The following is a 5,565-nucleotide window of genomic DNA, read 5'->3' as shown; positions in this document are numbered from 1 at the left end:
AGCCTGGCCCCAGCACCCCTGGGCATGCGGAGGCTGCCCCAGCGGCACACAGTGTGACTGCTGCCCTCTCGCCAGCACCTGGGACTTGTGTACAGACACAGGGCTGGAAAAGAAGCCACTGGTGCTGGAAGAGGGCAGCAGAAGCCCTGGGAAGGCACAACCATGACACACAAAAGAAAAGCTCACCCAGTAGTGGAGAAAACCCCCTCTCCTCCGTGCTTGCATGGCCCCACAAAATGTTAATAAGCCAAGGCAAACAAGGGGAGCACAGCAGTCCAAGCCCTTCCTCACCTGCACACCAAACCGTCTGGGCACGGGGTCAGACCCCCTCTCTGCTACCCCCATGAGGGTTTTTGTCGGGCTGGCTGCCCCAGCTCCAGCCCCAGCCCAGGGCACAGTGGGTGCTGAAGGCTGTCGGCAGGGATGGGAGTTGGCCCCCTCACACCCCACACAAATCAACCTGGCTCCAGCATTAATCCCATCCCGGCTGCAATAGGGGAAGCCCCGGTGCTGCACCTCGGCTGGGCCATGAAACGCCCAGGAGCATCCCCTGGCAGGGCTCACCTGCAAACTGGGTGTAGGCTGTGTCTTGGAGGAAAGTGCCACAGCCAAAGTCGATCAGTGTCAGCTGCCCGGTGGCCAGGTCGAGCAGGATGTTCCCTGGTTTGATGTCCCTGTGCAGGACCCCGCAGCTGGGGCAGCGCCGCACGGCCTCCAGCACCTGGAGGAGCAGCCCCCGCGCCTCCTCCTCCGGCAGGAACCCCCGCTCCGCCAGGGAACCCGACAGGTCCTGGCACCGCTCCGGATGCTCCAGCACCAGCACAAAGCTGTCGGGGAGCTGAAGCCACTCCAGGAGCTGAATGACACCAGCACAGCCAGAGGAGACCTTGTCCAGCAGCGCGATCTCCAGGGCTGCGCTGGTGCCGTGGGGCTGCGGGAGGAGCACGATGCCGTCAGTGGGGCTGATGCCGTGCCGGGGGTCGGGAACCCCTCAGCCAGCCCGGGATGCTCTGCGCCCTGCGCTGGCCCCACGCCCGCTCTCCCTCCAGGCGTCCTGGCAGCTCCCACCCTGCCGGGCCCCAGCTCAGCCCCGCCCGGCACGGCCCGGCTTCTGCCGCTGGCCCGGCTCATCACCAGCTCGCCCCGGTGCCGGATGCTTTCGCTGCTTTCGCTGCTTTCGCTGCTTTCGCTGCTTTCGCTGCCGCTGCTGCCGCTGCAGCTGAAGCTCCGTGTCCATGTGTCCCTGTGTCCATGTGTCCCTGTGTCCATGTGTCCCCGTGTCCGTGTGTCCGCTGCCCGCTCGCCCCCGCGCCCAGCCCCGCGCTCCCCGGGGCAGCCCCTGAGCCTGTCCAAACACGGGAACTTTGCCGTGTCCTGCCCAGACCCAGAGTCTGGACTCCTGCTCAGGGGCACAGGAATCCCCTCGGTCACTGCTGTTCATTGTCCCTGCTGAGGGTCAGACACTCTTGGAGCACATTCCCTCAATGCTGAATTTGTACCTGACCCAAGAACTGCACTTAGTCCCCAGCACTGATATCCAAAAAAAGAAAAAAAAAAACAAAAAAAACAGGGGAAGGCAAACTGTGTGAAGCTCATGGTATTTTACACTGTCTAAAACTTGCCAAGTCGTGGATCTTAGAAGTGAGATCCATTTGCAATTAGTGGGAAGGAGAAGTAGTGAAAGATAGAAAAGGGTAGCCTAAAAATAAACAGAGAAAAACATCTTGGATTGTTTCTTTCCATTTTCATTTCATTTCTTAAAAGCTGTTTCCGTTTTCCTAGAATCTTCTCCACAGTCCTGTTTGCTGTTTCCAAGAACCTTTGCTGGAGGACAAGGAAGCTTTGAGCAGCTTCTGTCACAAGATGTGCCACCAGCTGCAGCTTCTCTTGGCTTTCCACACCGTGTGTGCAGCTCGACTCTTGCAGAAAAGTGGGACAAATAGTTGAAGAATTTTACAACTTGTTCTTTCTTTTCCTTGTGGGCTGGGCAGTTGGGCCATTGGTGAGATTCTCACTGTTATTGTTCTGCCCTAAGAAACCATGATGGGCTACCAGGAATTGTCAGGGAATGCAAGCCTGACTGAATGCAGAGAACGAATCTCCAGAGCCTGCAGCCAGAAATGGGGAGCTCTGTGATAATGATTCCAACATCCCTATGGACAGCTTGAAAGTGATGTAGAAGATGAAAATGGGCTGACAGAGGGAGTTTGTTTCTGTGTTCATTTTAGAAGCTTCCACATCTCATGCACTGATATATATCAAGAGTTCAATCAGTTCATGAAAAGCACCAGAACAATCTGGACCTTTCAGGAGATGACTGTAAGAACCTGAAAAGGAGAAATGCAGGCAATGACTTGGTGAACTTTGTCTGGAAGAAGGGTCACTTTTCCCAAATAATTTCTAATCCATCTCCTCTACATTTGTCTTTCTGAAAAAGGCCATTTTCATCTCAGATTCCCCATGAAATGGGAACCCTGAGCTTGTGGAAGTGCCTGAAAGATGCCCTGTTCCTCTGCAGGGACACTCGGGCTGAGACAGGAGCCGGAGCCCTCTCTGGGGAAGCCTCCTCCAAGCTGGAATTTGTGCCGTGCTGGGAGAGGAGGAGGAGGGGAGAAGGCTGGCGCTGTGTGGCAGGAGCAGGAGGTTTGGGCCGCAGGACATTCCGTCTGCGCCGCTGCCACGCAATGGGCGGGAACGCTGTGGGGAAGACTGGGGGACACTGGAGCGGGATATGGATGGCACTGGGGGGACTGGGAGGGCCTGGGAATGAACTCAGGTGTATTGGGAGGGACTGGGCTGTGCTGGGAGGGACTGGAGGGGCACAGGGGCTGTACTGGGCTGTACTGGGGATGAACTGGGCTGTACTGGGAGGGACTGGAGGGGCACTGGGGCTGTACTGGGCTGTGCTTGGGATGAACTGGGCTGTACTGGGAGGGACTGGAGGGGCACTGGGGCTGTACTGGGCTGTACTGGGGATGAACTGGGCTGTGCTGGGAGGAATTGGAGGGGTTGAATGGCCGTTCCCGCCTCTGCCACCTCCCATTTGCCGAGGCTCCCGCCCATCACAGCTCCCAACCAATCAGCGTCAGGGATCATGGCTTTGGGGGCGGTGCCTGGAGTCAGCGGCGTCTATTCTTTTTGCTTACAACTCCCATAATGCCCCGCAGCCCAATAGAGCCCCATTGGGGCCGGGACTACAACGCCCGGCATGCCCCGCGCTCTACAAAGACACCCTCCCCCCCTCCAGTATCCGCCCCAATCTGCCCCATACAAAAGTGTCTCCCGAGGCCTTCCCGGACCCCAAACGCCGCGTCCGAGCCACTTCCGGGATACAGCTCCCGTCATGCTCCGCGGCGCACGGGCAGCGCTGTTCCAGCCGTGACTTCATCTCCCGTCATGCCCCGCGCCCCACCGAGAGCAGCTGTAGCTGCGCCTAGAACTCCCGTGATGCTCCGCGGCCCCGTTACACCGCATTGTACCCGCGCCTACAACTCCCATCAGCCCCCGCGCCCAGCGAGCCCCGCCCGAGCCCCCCGAGTGCTCCCCCGGACCCCGAAGGGCCCCAAATTCCTCTCGCTGACCTCCAGGGCCCCGGACCCCCGAGTGCTCCCCCGGACCCCGAACTGCCCCTCAGGATCCCTGAGTGCCCCTCCAAGCGCCCGCCCGGCTCCCCCAGGGGTCCCCAGACCCTCAAGTTCTCTCTGAATTCCCTCCCCAGACACAAAACTGCCCCAAATCTGCCCAGAAATGTCTCCGTGGGCCCCAAAGTGGCCGCTTTTACCCTGCCTGTGAAAATGATAAGAAATTATGACAAAAATAATACAAATAAACAAAAATTAGAATAAAGAGGGCAAAATCAATAGCCAAGAGTGGTCAATGAATTAATGAAGGGAATTGTGTTACTTAGAACCAATGACCAATAAGTTTTTAGTTAGAAAACACATATAGAGATTTTTTTATAGAAGCATTAAAATGAAATAATAAAAGATTTAATAATATTTTTATGCATAAGCAAAATTAAATTTTAATTGTTATTAAGCTAAAATTAATTAATTGTATTCGTTTATTAAGATTTAATTAAATTTTAATTATGAAAAAATGCATAATTTTTTAAAAAACTTTTGGCATGTCAGCCCCAGGTGGGCAATATCTGTCGGTAAGGGGCATGTGGTAAATGGATGTGATTCATGCTGAATAAGTTGTTGTCCTAGACTGCAAGGCAAGATGTATTCAATTGCCATCTGTTAGAGGTTGGTTCACTGCATTGTTTATTTTATCTTTTAGTTTTCTTCCCTAATAAAGAACTGTTTTTCCTGCTCCCATATTTTTGCCTGAGAGTCGCCCTTAACTTCAAATTTATAGCAATTTACAGGGAGAGGATTCTACATTTATTTTTTCCCCATTTCAGGGAGGCTCCTGCCTTCCTTAGCAGACTCCTGTCTTTGCAAACCAAGACAGATTTTGGCACCCAAAGTGTAGCTCGAAGGCAAAGAAACAAAAAAGGGAATAACAGTTCTTGAGTAATCCAATTTTTGATTTTTGTGTGCTGCTACAGAAACCTCGTTAAGCGGCACCCTGTGCTCCAGCCTGCCCTGGTTTGGGTGGCACAGAACCGTGGCTGCATTTCTCCATTTGCAGGCCCTGATCTAAACACGGCTCCTACAGCCAAGGCTGCTGTGGCTGTTCTTCGGTTTGTTTTATGGGTGAATAAGGGGAAGAATTCAGGATCTTTAACTTCCTCTGGGAAGCAGGCACATGGATTCACAGCTATCACACACTAACTGTGTGCTTTTGGGGTTACTTTAGTAGTGGCACCTACTGTGAGGAAATGACACCGGGGGAAATTTTCTCCCAAGCCTTTAACCATCTCTTTGGGGCTGCCCCACCAGTTTGTGAAGGGCTCAGATCCACTCCAAATACCAATGATATCATACAGGGGCTGTGTTGCTGTTAGCCCTGTTCTATTTGGCACTGAGAGACAAGGGAAGATTAACCTGGATAACCACCCTGACACCCAGCCCAGAACCTGACACGGCCCCAGAGACCAGGGATGCTGCTGCCCCAGAGCCTGACCCTGCCCCACAGCCACCCCAGATATGAACCACCCAGACTGGGTGGGGTCTGCTGAGGGAGATGCAGGAGATGCTGAAGGAGTGCATTTCCCCAGCTGGTGAGAAGCCCTCCCCCTGCCTCGAAAAAGGAGAGTCTGATGGGGCAGCAGTGGAACCCACAGATGTTAGAACTGTCCAGGTTCCAGCTGAGCCACAAAGGCAGCCACAGCCAGCAGCAGTCGCCCCTGTAGAAACAAGGAGGTCTAAGATGGAATCAGAGCACCCAGATAAGGGAAGGCCCTCACAACCCACAGGGGAACCAGAGGTTGCGATCATCACCGAGTCCCTGATGTACAAAAGTCTCCGTAACCTGCACAAGGACATTGTACGTCAGAGACGTGAGGCTTATACAACCTGACTGCTTCAAGTCTGAGACCTCATGGGTACAGGTGTCCAGCTGGATGGTGGTGAGGCAAGGAATATGGGACCCTTGACCCACGGCTCAGGTATGAAT

The 5,565-nt window shown here is 54.3% G+C and overlaps 1 long non-coding RNA gene across 1 annotated transcript; it reads right to left on the bottom strand.

The window, feature by feature from the left end:
* Positions 1-1,582: 1,582 nt before the first annotated feature.
* On the bottom strand, positions 1,583-4,363 carry LOC146766485 (uncharacterized). Its single transcript, XR_014957557.1, has 2 exons — positions 3,272-4,363; positions 1,583-2,327 (listed from the first exon to the last, which is right to left on the bottom strand). It is a non-coding gene; the product is annotated as an uncharacterized LOC146766485 (long non-coding RNA).
* Between the last annotated feature and the right edge of the window lie 1,202 nt (positions 4,364-5,565).

Source organism: Lonchura striata, chromosome 10 (assembly GCF_050655825.1).
Source record: "Lonchura striata isolate lonStrDom1 chromosome 10, ASM5065582v1, whole genome shotgun sequence".
In the NCBI taxonomy this organism is placed as follows: Eukaryota; Metazoa; Chordata; class Aves; order Passeriformes; family Estrildidae; genus Lonchura; species Lonchura striata.
Note: the sequence above shows the minus strand (reverse complement) of the source record. Positions and strands in the feature narration are given on the sequence as shown.